The sequence below is a fragment of the Macaca nemestrina genome, chromosome 8 (genome assembly GCF_043159975.1).
Source record: "Macaca nemestrina isolate mMacNem1 chromosome 8, mMacNem.hap1, whole genome shotgun sequence".
NCBI classification, from domain to species: Eukaryota; Metazoa; Chordata; class Mammalia; order Primates; family Cercopithecidae; genus Macaca; species Macaca nemestrina.
This window is the reverse complement of record NC_092132.1, coordinates 8,354,802-8,369,717: the sequence shown is the minus strand read 5'-3', so window position 1 is coordinate 8,369,717 and position 14,916 is coordinate 8,354,802. Positions and strand designations below refer to the sequence as shown.

At 35.6% G+C, this 14,916-nt stretch overlaps 1 long non-coding RNA gene across 5 annotated transcripts in view; it reads left to right on the top strand.

Moving 5' to 3' along the window:
• The window catches only part of LOC105488264 (uncharacterized), a 266,981-nt gene that overhangs the window by 10,557 nt on the left and 241,508 nt on the right, over positions 1–14,916 (top strand). The window lies entirely within an intron of this gene.

Sequence of the window (14,916 nt, the reverse complement as noted above, 5' to 3'; positions counted from 1 at the left end):
GACAGAAGTTCCTGATCCCTAACTCTTTCCTCACAATGGGGACATGGGCTAGGTCAAGGAGGAACTACAAAAACAACAAAATAAAATAATTACTTTTACCACAGGTAATGACATTGTGATTTACATTTTCCCAAAATAATCTTCTTCACTTCCCATAACCACGCTGTGAAGTGATGGATTAAAGTTCTTGACTCCAGGATATGGATCCGAGGATGGTAAGAGGAAACACTGAACTCTTGAGACTGACCTTCTAAAGGTCACAGTTCAAAGACAGCTACTATGTCTTATCCATTCTCCCATCAAAGAAAGATCTTGACAAACACTAACTAATGCAGCGTTAGCATGAAAACATAAATTCATAAACACAGGATTCAGAGTCATTCAATCAAACTAACTCTTGAACCCAGGCTCCTTAACTTAGAATTAGATCTTAGATAGGTATGCTAATACACAGAAGCCTCTATTGCTCTAAGAAATGGAGTTAAGCAGATGTCTCACACATAGGATTCTTGAAAGGAGTAAAAACTGCTTAGTTATATAGAAAACCTCGCACTGAACCTGGATCCTAATCTGTAATCATGAAGTGTAGCCGTTAGGATTATTTATTAGGACTACAATTCATTAATGACTTTTCTGTTCTTTTTCTACTTCTCTCATGCTAGCCTTGCCTCTGTCCTTTCTTCACCCCCAAACTCATTCCTGCTTCATGGGCTTTAAACTGCCATCTTCTTGCCAAACCTGCCCTCCACGTTTGTGCGTGGATACTTGTTTTTCACTGTTCAGGTCTCAACTCAAATGTTACTGAGCCCAACAGGCCCTTCCTGGTCATTCCACATACAGCAATTCATCCTTCTTTTTATTCAATTATTCTATTTTATATTTTAATATACTTGCAAGTCTATTTCTTTATGTGCATGTTTATTTTCTGCTTTATCACAGAATTTAAGAGCCTTAAAGGCCAATACTCTCCTTTGTTCTATAATGTATCACCAGTGCCAAGAACAGTTCCTGGCATATGAAGTAATGACACCTACTTCAAAACGCTTTACAGAAAACTCTAGTTGTAAATTGATATCCTTTTTTTTTCAAATGCTCCAATAGCATTTATTTTGTGTCTCATTCTGGGCCTGTGTCTGCTGTTAGTGGGGACTGTCCCATGTGGCTTCAAGTTCCTGGTGGCTTGCACCACTATGGCACCCATCACAAGGAGTGGCAGAGCAAGTTCTCATGAAGACCTATGGAACAGAAACAATATCAATAACCATGGTTATTTTAGGCACATATTAAGATAGAAATCATGCAAATCATCACTGTGTTTTTTCATGACCTTATTATGAATCAGGCACTCCCCATATATTATTTCTAATCCACATGAAACCCAGATCGGACAGAAATTGTTTTCTTCATTTTATGATAGAGAAAATTAAGACTAAAAGCTGAGGCAACGTATCTGGCATAGTGCAAGGTGTTTAATGTAGTGAGAGTTGAACTGGGGTTTGAGCGATTCACACAGGCTCCATGCTTTTTTATGTGATGATGATACTACCTCCCAGTGACAGCAAAATCAAATTATTCATAAAACTTTTTTTGCTATTTTATACTTTAAGTTGGGGGAATTGCATCTCAATATTTTGAATAATAAATAACAGGATGATGAACATATTTTACTAGAATATGAAATGAGTGTTCTTTTATTACTAGTACTTATCATTTACACTGTCTAATTCAATAAGCATGTCTCACATTTGTTCCTTACAGCTCTGCATAATATTTTATATCATAATTATAACTTAATCATAACTCAGCCTTATTAAAAACTGACAAGCCCTAGCTGTTGATGTGGTTAGTTTTTCCGCTAGTTATTTGAATCTTGTTTTTTCCTCCATTTAATGGATAATTTCCTTTCATAGGGATACAACATGGCCTTTTAAAAGCATGGGCAAAAATATGCAAATACTTAGGTCAATCAATGCAATATTTCCTAATTAATCTGTTAAGTGCAAGTCTCTGACCACAGTTTTGGATGAGATAGAAAGTATTTATAGTTCTGTAAATCACTTTATATGAACACCAACATATCTTAATAGGGATAAGACAAATGGCAGTGGATGGTGTATGCATTTGTAAGTAATTCCTAATTACATAAATGCTTCATTCTTGTGGAAATATTTTCTTCTTCTGAAGGCCTATACGGCTTTATCTATACCTTTCTTATGACATCTTTTTTTTCTGCCTTATCTTCTGGTTATATGTGCATAGTAAAGAACATATTAGGTGTGGCGAAGGCTGACTTGAATTTAAACTATTTTAGCCATTTCAGTTTCTGGCTATATGACCTTGGGCAAAAGAGGTTATCACTGAACCTTTGTGGCCTCACTTAGAAATCAGAGTTGCTATGTCAACTCAAATGTTAATGTGCTTGTGTTTATTTCCGGAAGACAATAGATACTTCTCATATTCTCCACTAATCTGCAAATTAATTGATGGTTGAAACTGTGACATATTCATCATTATCTTTGTGCCTCCCACAGTTACTGCAAAGGCAGAGGAAACTTGATTACAATTATGAAAAGAAAGCTAACAGAGTTCACTTAGTTATTCTGCTTGGAATAACTCATCTCAATATTACAGCCTCAACCTCTCCTTTAATAAATTCTAGTCATTCTTCAAAAAAAATATTGCAAAATCTATCTACATCCATATATTCCTCCTTCTTCTAACTGGAGATAATCTTGATAAAGGAACATATCTCCTATACCTCTCTGTTATTTCTTTCTTTCAACCTTTAATTTTACATTTGAATTCATAATTTATATTTCCAGTCCATTTAAACTCACTGAGATTAAAGACATACTATTTGTCCTTTTCTGAATACCCCAGTGATCAAAGGAAGTCCCCTGGGATTAACTCCTGTATAGTTTCAGATTGCATATTACTAAATACCAGGCCAGGCTCCAAGCACATTCCATGCTCTAACATCAAAGAGGACCTGGGGCAAGAAAACAAGGTACCTGGTGTAGGCTCTATACATGATATGGTTAGGCTTTGTGTCCCCATTCGAAATTTCATCTTGAATTATAATCCCCATAATCCCCATGTGTCAAGGGAGACACCAGATGGAGGTAATTGAATCATAGGGGTGGTTTCTCTCATGCTGTTCTCATAATAATGAGTGAGTGCTCAAAAGGTCTAATGGTTTTGTAAGTGTTTGATAGCTCCTTCTGCATTCATTCTCCTCCCTGGTGCCTTGTGAAGAAGGTGCCTTGCTTCCCCATTGCCTTCCACCGTGATTGTAAGTTTCCTGAGGCCTCCCAGCCATATGGAACTGTGAGTCAATTAAACCTCTTTCCTTTCTAAATTACATAGTCTCAGGCAGTTCTAAGTTAACTAATATAATACATGTGCATGAAATCTCTTTAATCTATGGGTCAATGGCTTTCATCAGTTTTGGAAAATTCCAACCGTTATCACTTCAAATATGGTCTGCACTTCTATATCTTCTTTTTCTCATTCTGGATAGTCTTTGTGTTAGATCACTTGTGTCTCACATGTTTCTATCACTAATTCTATTATTGCAGAAATGTTTTCTTTTTTGTGATTTAATTTAATATTTTATTCTGATACATCTTCAAGTTCACAAACCCTGATTTCTGCTGTGGCCAGTCTGCTGATAACTCTTTTAATAAATTCTTGTTTTTGAATATTGTATAATTTTTATGTGTAGAATACTTACTTGCTTTTAAAAATCCACGCTTTCATTCATTTTTTTCTTCTTTCCCTCTTTCTTCCACATTGTCACAGTTATTTTAAAGTTCTTATCTGATAACTTCAATATTTGGATTATCAGTATTTGTTTGTATTGTTTGTTTTTCCTTTTATCTTCATTATTTTCAATAGTCTAATAAGTTTTATTACATGCCAGACAAGTGTATAATAGAACCACAGAGGAATAGAAGATCAAAGTCAGGTCACTTCTCATTAATTCTATTTCTCAAGTGATATGCTCCTGAACTTTTACTAATGGCCTAGCCAATTTCTGCAACCTCAGCTTTTAAAGTTTTGCTTAATAGAGAATTTTGGCCTACCTCTTTAGCTTACTTCTCACTGGTTTCAAATTCTCACAACAGTTTTGAGAAAGAAACTAGCCTCATTTATTTCATGACCCCTCCAGCTTGTGAGTACTATGAGAGTGCCAGAAACTCCACTCTGCTTTTCCAGCTCAGTCCTCTAGCTTCCCACATCACTAAATGACTCAGCAAATGTTTTAGATCTAGACCTGCATTAACAAGTGCTCTTGTATCCAATTCATTTTAATACCCTGCAAAACTACCAAAACCTTGCTGACTTCTTTTTACCTCAATAGAATCATCCAGCATGAACCAATCTAGCATCTATCTGAGCTCAACATAGACAAATGGCTCTAGAGCAAAAATGACTGAAGAAAACCAAGTTACCAAGGAAGAGTGTTTTTCCCTCTCAGATTTATTAAACTTTTAATAGTGAGATAATTTTAGGCTTATAAAAGTTGCAAAAATAATATAATTTCCATGTATCCATCACCACGTATTCGACCATAGAATAGTTATCAAAAGTAAGAAAATAACTATAGTACAATATCATAATACTATTAACTCTAGTTCAGATTTTTCATCAGTTTTGTACTAATGTGCTTTTTGTAACCAAGAATCTAATCCCAGGACTTTAACTTACATTTATTTGTCATGACTCCTCAGTCCCCTCCAATCCATGATGGTTCCTCAGTCTTTCCTTGCTTTTCATGACTTTGACATTTTAAAGAGCATTTGTCTGGCATTTGGTAAGGTATCCTTAAACTGGGGTTTGTTTATGTTTTTCACGTGATTTGCCTAGAGTTATGGTTGTTGAGAAACAATAACATAGAGGTGAAGTGCTCTTATCATCATTTTATGCCAGAGGGTGGGGGTGAGACATGATATCAACATGACTTATCTCTGGTGATGCCAACTTTGATCTTTTAGTTAAGGTCGCATAAGCAGGGATAGATAAAGAAATACAGAGCTGTGTACTAGCCTATGCACACACACACTCACACACACACCTACCTATAACTAATTACCTATTTGCCATCTATGTATGTATGTATCTATCTATCTATCTCAATAAACATAAATATATACTGATATATTTCGCCTTAACCAAGCACCACAGGATTCAGTCTATCCTCACCTCAAAGAGGTGAAGCCTGTGGTGCTTGGTTAAAGTTAAATTATATCAGTATATATTTATGTTTATTGAGATAGATATAAGTATATATATTACCATTATATATATTAAGTATATGTAAAGTATATATATTAAGTACATATAATCAGTATATATATTAAGATTTGAAGCATCTTACTCCCACAATGGGAAACCTGGATCCCATTACCTGCAATTTATGTATTTATTTGTTTATTTGTATGCATGTAATATGGATTCAGAATCTCTCATCTGTGCTCTTATGAAAAACAAATTTACCAGCTATCATACTGTGTTTATAAACAGTTATTTTGGTCTTTATACCTATAGTTTACACACACACACACACACACACACACACACACACACACACACACACACACCCCTTTTCAGTATTACTTAAGGCAGCTCCTTTCTTTCTCTTATCCTTCAGTGTTGTTATATGATTCATTTGTCATAGAAAGAAATTATTTGCTCCAGTCTATATTCCATTCTTCTCCAAAGTCTCAGTTGAATTTTGCTTTACTTTGCTTAGAATACAATCCTCTTTGTGTGTGTCTATGCGTGTAATATGATGGTGGCCTCTAAGATGGCCCCAATGACCCCTGCCTACTGGCGTTTGTTCTTTGACTGTTCTCCTCTCCTGGAGTATGGACTGAGCTTATTGACTCACTCATAATAACAGCCAAGTAGAAGCAGGGGGTGTCGTTTCTGAGATTAGATTACCAGATAGCTGTGACTACTATCTCGACTATGCTCTTACAACCTCTGTCTCTCAGAGTCAGTTCTCAAGTTGTGAGAAGCCCTAAGGAGAGTCCCACATAGCAAGGAACGGATGTATCCAGCCAGCAGTCACTGAGGACCTCAGCCTGCCAAGAACAATGTGAGAATGAGTTTAAAAATTGCATCCGTGTACCGGCACCATTCCCACAACAGTCATACTTACTTTTAGACAATAGATATTGATATCCAGAACAGAATGCTATTTCAGCTCTTAGTTAATAATACCAGTTAGCGTTATCAAAAGGTACTATTTGTTTGTTGTAAAGGTCAATATTAAAAGGGGTAAAGGAAGGTATGCAAAATGCTTAATATGTGTTCAGATGATATTGATTCTCAATAAATGTTAGCTGTCAATAACATTCTATATTTTTCACTAGTTCAATGATTATGTGCTTATATAACCCAGACACCATGATAAGCCCGCTGATAAAGCACTGAGGATAGAGTTGGGGTTGAGTTCTTCCCTTACGTACCTTAAAGCCTATTTGGGGAACTGGAAATTAAATAATTACCAAAATAACTTAATGAAATATAGGATGTTTACCACAGGATGCTTAACATTAAGGTATTGTTCAATAAACCACCACTGATAAAACTAAACAATGAGAAATGCTCAACTAGCTAATGAATACTGGGTAGGGGTAAGTTGTCTCACCACAAATAGAATTTAAGCTTGAAATATGAAGAGAATATTCAATTGAGTTATCTTTTAAAATGAATGGAGGAGGTGTGTGTGTGTGCGCACGCACGTGTGTGTGCATGTGTGTGCATGTGTGTGCGTGTGTGTGCACACGTGCGTGTGTGCATGTGCCTGTGTGTATGTGTGCGTGTGTGCATGTATGTGTGCGTGTGTGGGTGTGTGTGCATGTGCATGCGTGTGTGTGAGCACACGTGTGCGTGTGTGTGTGCGTGTGTGTGTGTGTTTAAAAAAACCTGTGGTTACAAAAACATTATTTTGCTACTTAAAGTGAAAAACTTAAGCTACTTGGAAAATGGTCCCTATGTGTAAATACATGCCTGAAAAATGAAGATTTCCATCACAATTTAGAGTGGCCAACTTATACAGATTGCCCAGGCCCATCCTGACTTTAAAACCAAAAGTCCCACATTCTGTGAACCACCTCAGTTTCAATCAAACCAGGACAGCTGGTCATCCCACTTAACATGTACTTTTAATTGCATTTGGAAAACCGCAAATAAAGAATTCTCTATCTTAAAAATGATATGATATGGAAAGATTCTGTCTAGTGGAAAAAAATAAGTCTACCATAAGTATGTGTTTACTTCAAGACCTCTGAGAGTAGATAAATGCACAAACCAGACCAAAATCTCATTGTCTGGAGAATTACCAATTCTGAAAAAATTGAATAATTCCCAAGAGAGAATCTCAGCAGTGGAGAAAGGAGAACTCTTAATGCTTTCCTTCTAAAACTCAGATTGAACTTCTTACTGCTAAAAGAGTATACATTCCATTTTTGTTAACATAAAAATATATACTTACAAAAAACATTATTAACAAATCTGCCTGACTTTATCATCTTTTACTTTCTTTTGTCTTCCTATGACTGTAGTTGAATTCAGTATCTGCAAATAATGCACGGTGAATAAATGTTTGGAGAGAAAATGAATGGATCAGAACAGAGAAATTTAAAAGCATAAATAAATAAGTGACTGAATGAATGAAATAAGTAAATCCTTTCTATGGGCTGCAGTATTACTACCTGCTTTCAGCTTGACAAAAATAAGGATTGTTAGGCTAGCAGATAAATGTATGCTATTTGAATTATTTGAAAACACAAATTTCCCATTATTTACCGGTTATGGGAGAATTATTTGATGTTAAAAGTTTGTACATCAATGGGATGGGTAACTTTGTACATACTAAGATGAACCATCTTTAAGCAAATGAAATACTATTGGTAATATAGCTACAGTCGATACTAATTAGTTAAAAGAATGTGCTAATGTGGCCAAGAATGGGGGATTAATTGAGAGACAGGCAGTGTCCTTGCTCTGTTTAGAAGCTAGAGTCTCTACACTTTGTCCTGATCCGTCTTACTAGAAATCCGTTATTTACTCACTTATCCACTTATTTGAGTTTGCATTGTCTCTTTATTGTGAACCCGAGAAAAGGCTATGGAGTGGAAAGTCCATCCTTGCTACATATTAGGTGGGTAACTTTGGATTCTTTAGCATTCCTTGAGACCACAAATGGATAGGAAAAAAAAAAAAAACTGACAATATGTAACTTGCAGAAAACACATCCATTTGCAAATACTGATCTCTATTATTTGAGTTTTATTTTAATCATATAACAAAAATAGTCAAATGAATGGGTTGAACATTTTCAGTATTACAATGATCACTCCTGATTTCTAATGAAAATTATCATTATATTCATATTTCTTCATTTTAAAATCAATGTTATATATTTAAAATTACAAAAATATATATATTAAAATGTATTATACGTGATTATACCTTAGTTCCTGACAAATGTTAGGCACCTCTTCACACTGGCCTTCTTCTCTTTAAAACTGTTCTTTCTTACCCTTCCTCTATTTCTCTTCCCTCCCCTTTTTTTAACCTTCTGCTGTTCTCCCTTCTTTCTCCATTTGCATTAACTATTTTGTTTTGTGATGGATTTAAAGATGACCAGAAATGCATCCTACTTTCAAGAAGCTGATGATGGCCTTATTTAAATATGTACGGACTGACGTATATTACATTACATAGGAGAAGTGACTTAAGAAGCATATGGATACACTACTACTGTAATTAGAGACGGGGTGCTACTTCCAGTCACAAAAGTAAGAAAAGTTTTGGTGGAGCAAGGATATGTAAAGCAGAGATAAAAATTGAAAGTGAAGCAATAGCATCCTCTCTTTCTGCTCTCCTCTTGCAAATATTAAAGTCTGTGGCTTTGAGTGGCCGTGAGATCCTAAAGGTGGAGTTTTGAGGAAACTCATTCCTTCAGCTAAAGGGATCTTCAGAGCATAGCTTCTGCTAACAAGACCTTGAAGATTAGAACTTACCTTGTGATTGAGCATTCGAATAAACTTTACAGTCTGGAGCAGATAGTGTAAGAGTAAGATTGTAGGAGCTAAAAAAAAAAAAAAAAAAAGGAACAAGTGAGAAAGAAAAGTATGACTGATAGTGAGAAGGCCACTGAAGATACTGATGATCACTTCCAGTTATACAATCTATACTTGAAGCACTTGACTTGAGACCCCACTGGAAACACAGCTTACGGTGACTGATGTCTATGATTCTTTGTGGCTTTGCCCTTCCATCCTCTGAAACAGTAAGAGATCATCAAGGATACGTGTAGGATGAGGCAACATTTTAAATAAAATTGCTCTTAGAATTCTGGAGGAATGATTGGGAAAGGTTAAATAGATCAACAAAAGATGAAGTGTCAGTGGCTCTGACATCAGATTTCAGGTTGCATTTTGACTCAACATGACCTATTCTACCAGCAAGGCTAAGCCAAGTAACATATGGCATTGGCCAAATGCATTTTCATAGATCTTCATCTCCAAGCCATTCCCATAACTGCATTAAGGTCTCATCTTCCTAGGAGGAGTCTGGCAGCAGTGAGTACAACAGTTCAAAATTTTCCAATTCTTCTGAATATTTTCTTTTATTTGAGCCTCATAAGAGCTCACTGAGATAAAAAAGGTCAATACTGCATTTTTTTTCTTTTGCTGCTTAGAAAACTGTTATCTTCTAACTTCATGTATATGAATTATTTTTTTCTTTAAGATTCAACTTATGTAAGTATTCCTTGACCTCTCCAGATGGAATGAGACACCTTGTCATATTCTTTTATAGCATGTCAAGCTTTTCACTCATTGCCTTCATCCCAATTTTAGCACATTTGTAACTTGCAAAGTTTTTTATTAAAAATATATCTTACTAGAACATAAACAACATAAAAGCAGGGACTACATTTGTCTTGTTAATAAAAGAAATTTCAAAAGGTAGAAAAGAAAAAACGTGGAACAAAAAGAAATATAGATAACATACATGAAAAATTCAGAGAAGTGAAAGATTTTAAGGCACTTAGGTCTGAGAATATTCTCAATCCTAAAACACTGAAGTTCAATTTCCTCTAATTCTTTAGTGCTTACGACAGCCTTCCACATAGTAGGTACTTTAAAATATAATAATAAATAAATGAATTACAAATCAATAAAATTTACAGTAAAGAAAATTGATATTCAGAATACTGAACTACATAAATCACACTCAAAGTATGAGAAGAATGTACTAGAATCCACATTTTCTGAGCAGATTCCAATGTGTTGCGTAATATCCTGTTTACTTTTTGCTGTAAGACTGCTATATGAGCCGGTAATCCCAATAGTGGATATATGTCCAAAGGATATTAAATTCATGTGTTGAAGCCATATCTGCACTCCCATGCTTATTGTAGCATTATTCAAAATAGTCAAGACATGGACTCCACTTGTGTATCTACCAGAAGGTAAATGGATAAAGAAAATGTGGCATAGATATACAATGAAATACTCTGAAATATCAGCCTTAAAAAAGAATGTAAATCCTATCATTAGTAACAACACAGATAAACATGAAGGACATTACGTTCAGTAAAACACACCAGGTACAGAATGACAAACACATCATGATCTCACTTTTACTGCATATACAATTTTAAAAAGTCAAATCCATAGAAGCAGAGAGTAAAATGGCCTGAAGGTAGGGGAACTGAGGAGATGTTGGTCAAATAATATACAATATAAATTAGATAGAAGGATTAAGTTCAAGAGATCTGTTGCATAATATGGTGACTATAGTAAATAACCAAGTATTGTATACTTGAAAATTGCTGAGAATAGATTGTAAGTGTTATCACCACAAAACTGATTGGTATGTTAGGTGATGGTCATATTAAGTAGCTCGACTTAGCCATTCTACAATGAATACATGGATTAAAAGAGGGCATTGTCACCACAAATACATACCATTTTTATTTGTCAATTAAGAAATGCATTTTAAGAAATTTCAAAAGGTAGAAAAGAAAAAAGGAACAAAAGAAATATAGATAACATACATGAAAAATTCAGAGAAGTAAAAGATTTTAAGGCACTTAGGTCTGAGAATATTCTCAATCCTAAAACACTGAAGTTCAATTTCCTCTAATTCTTGAACCAAGCTTCACAAAAGCAATTATCACATAATTTGTTGATTTCTTTCCCAAGTGAATGTTTGCCAAACACTCCCATCAAAGATTTCATATGCATTAAATATTTATGCCCAGCTGTTACATAGAAAACTTGAGTATATACTTTGCTTTTAGAATTAATTTATTTCTAATTTTTAATGCAATGTAATTAGCTGAATTGCTCTTAGAATATAATCACTTGTTATATGTTTGAATAAGTTAAGCATGACTTTGTAGAAATGTGACTGGTTTATAATTATCTAGGAGCCTGAAATGTTCCTTGTGGCTAAAATAATATGATCAAACTTAGTGGCCACTTAAATAGAATGACATTAAGCATGAGTTTATGCAAGGAGTCATTCCAGAAAAAATTTGCCTTGTTTCTCTGTTTACTTTAATCAAAAATGAAAGTGAGGGGTTCTGAAGGAAATCCCTTAGATGATACCACATCTGTAGGTGAGGCAGTGTAGCCAATAAACTGGCACACAGCCTGCAAGACAGAATGCAATGTATGACCTTGGTAAAGGTTATTAATATTGCTCAGCCTGGATTTTCTGATGTTGAAAATTAGCACATTAGACTAAATATTCTCTAAAGAAATTCCTTCTTTTCACTCTGCACATTTTTAAATAGAGCATATACTAAATCAGGTCTTATGACATTAGGGATGACCCCTTCACATTATCACAAAGATGTATAATTATCACACCAGATTTATACAGTGTTTTCCTACTAGGTTTTCACAACAAGTGGAGGAGTAATGATATTATCATCCTCAATTTATGGTTTAGGGAGATAAATCGAGGTTCAAAGAAAATCAGAGTCTGATGGTTAACAGTTCCAAAGGTTTCTGGGAAGAGTTGCTACCCAATGTTTATCTACTTTTATTTCTGACCTCATTGAAGATCGGACAAAACACTTCTGTTTTTGACCTCTTTGAGGAGTATAATTGATCTTCACTTAATCAGATGACTTGTAATACTTTTCCCCCTTGAGATTCAGTCTGTGGAGTATCATTTAACACTTTCAAATTCAACCAGTAATGTTGGCTTTGTCTATCGGCACATGTGCGATGGCCCTCCCTTCTCAATCCTCAAGATATGCAGAGTGAGGAAGAACTGCATGAATACTGGGCATTGGTGATGAGGATGTCTTTACTCTGGAATCTGCCTGGCCTGCCATTGGCGTTGAATCCCTTACTCAGTGTGAGAACACAGAAAGGAACTCATGGTGTGGCAGTTAGGAGAATGACATATTTGCTGGCCTTTTCATGATAAAAGTATTATTAAAAATGGAATTTTTGACATAATCTCAAGTTTGTCAGTGATATGATGTTACACTTTAGGAAATAATTTATCTATCTTATCATTCAATAATTGCCACTCATAATAACAAGGATACTATAAACAATGATGATACCTATTATTTCTTCACTATTTGCTACGTGACAATGTGCTAAGCAATTTTATACACACCACTGCATTAAAGTCTTCAAACTTATCTACACAGAGCTACCATTATACAAATTTTAGGGATGGGGAGACTAAGAGCAAGGTTAAGACTGAGTTATGTAACTTAACATTTACTATAACCTAGGTCAGTGGGGATTCTGTTCCTGGTTGTACCCTAGAATCATTTGGAAACTTGAAAAAATGCCATGTCAGTACCTCAAGTTACTTTAATTTAAATAGCCTACTTATTGCACATAATGGCATTTTCAATGTGTAGAGCTAATGTGTCTAAGATGCTGGTTAAGCTAAGATAAAAAGAGACTGTCTTCAAAGTGCTCCAACACTGTAGAGGCAAAAGCTACAGAAACTTAAGTTAATTGCAGTAAAATATTACAAGTCTAGTATTAGTGATGTGTTAGCACCACATTGGGAGACAGGAAAGTGTCGTTTGTACAATTCATTTAATCTTGGTTTATTTTCTCATTTATAAATGACAATAGCATCTGCACCAAGGTTGTTGAGAGATTAAATTGGATAACTTATGTTATGGGTTCTAAGTACTGCATTTGGCAAGTAGTAAGTGCCTAAAATTGAGCTCTTCTTTCCATATATATGAAGAACCCAGTTCTCCATTTGTGAAATAGTGACAACAATACTCCCTCCACAGGTTCCTCTGAGGATCAGACAACACCACAGATGTAAAAGTCCTTTGCAAAATACACCAAACAAATGTAAATTGTTTTTATGGTTTCAAATATCTAGACTGGAAGGCATATTGGATCTTTCCCCATGAATCAGGCTCTGCTATTATCCCAGACCCTTCCCAATTGGCTTATTTTGGAACATATAATTGTATTTAAAAAAATTACTCTCTTTGCACTCTCTAGAATTGTGTATGTGAATTTGGCTTCTTGTCCTGAAATATCCACCCATAGTCAAGGTACAGGGTGCAGGAATTGTCCGATGATCATCACTTAGACATAGAGTACATCAGAACCTTGAAAATTCTTGCTCGTATTTATTTCATCTGTGTTTTCTCATCATCAATTATCCTTCCTTAGCCATTCCAGCATTCTGGTAACAAAAGGATAAAGGCATGCTGACATTCTTTTTTTAATTCTGAAAAACGCCAGGTCTATATTTTGAAGAAGCTGGCTGACTTGAGGCAATGACCCACTTAGGTTTTATTTCATCATTCTTTTTGTACTCCCCATGACTCTTAGGAGGAAGAAAAAATCAAACACCCTCCACAAGAAAAGACAGCACTCATCCTCAAAACGACTTTTATAAATCTGTGGGTGAAGCATAAGGAGTAGACAGAGCCTGGGCCTGGGTGTTAGGGTCCTGAATTTTACTCCTGTGCCTGCCAGGAAGTCCCTGGTCCTTAGGAGGCTGGGTTTGGAGGAAGCAAGATGGTAGGTTACGAAAATTCAAAACAGCCTACTTGTGAAGAAGTGGAACAAATCCAGAAGGTACTTTTAAGCAATTGATTCTGTGGCAGAGTTAGAGCGACAAGCTTAGTGTTTGAATTCTATGACCACAGTCTCTTGATATGTACCTGTTGTTTCCTTTAGTGAATATGAGACTGATTTGAAAACAAAAGGCATCTGAGGCTCCTGTCATTCAGACTCTGATGCACGAGCTCCCACCACTTCTTTCGGTGGAAGAACTAAAATCCTTTTTCATAATAAAACTAGTCCCAAGCTTTAGACAATCTTGGAACTTGCTTCCCTTTGTAAAAGTGAGCATGCTTCCTTCTCTTGCAATGGAAATGATGTCATAGTTAGACATTTGGTTATTATTTTTAAGGATTCTCTGTTTTTTTGCACTCCAGCCCGGGCGACAGAGCAAGACTCCGTCTCAAAAAAAAAAAAAAAAAAAAAAAAAATGCCGTACTCCTACGTAATTCCTATCTTTCCACTGCTTAACTCTTCTACTGGATCTCCCTTTGCATACAGGTTAGAGTCTAAGCCTCAAGCATCATTTCCACCCTTCTTCCTCTATTCCTCCTTCCTTCCTGTGTCTGCACAAACTGCACCATTTTCCCACTATGTCTGCTTGGTCTGAGTATGTTCTAGTGCAGGGGTAGCAAGGGACAAGACAACCCTCAAGGAGCTTGAATTCTAATGGAAATAAGAAAATACTTTCAATTTCCAGAGCACAAGTCTATCTTCTCCATACCTCATCAAGTTCCTCTCAGCTCTCTGGAAAGGGCTCTTTCTTCTTCAGGTGTCTTAGCTGGCAGCAGGTGGATTTTCAATGCCCGTTGGTCGT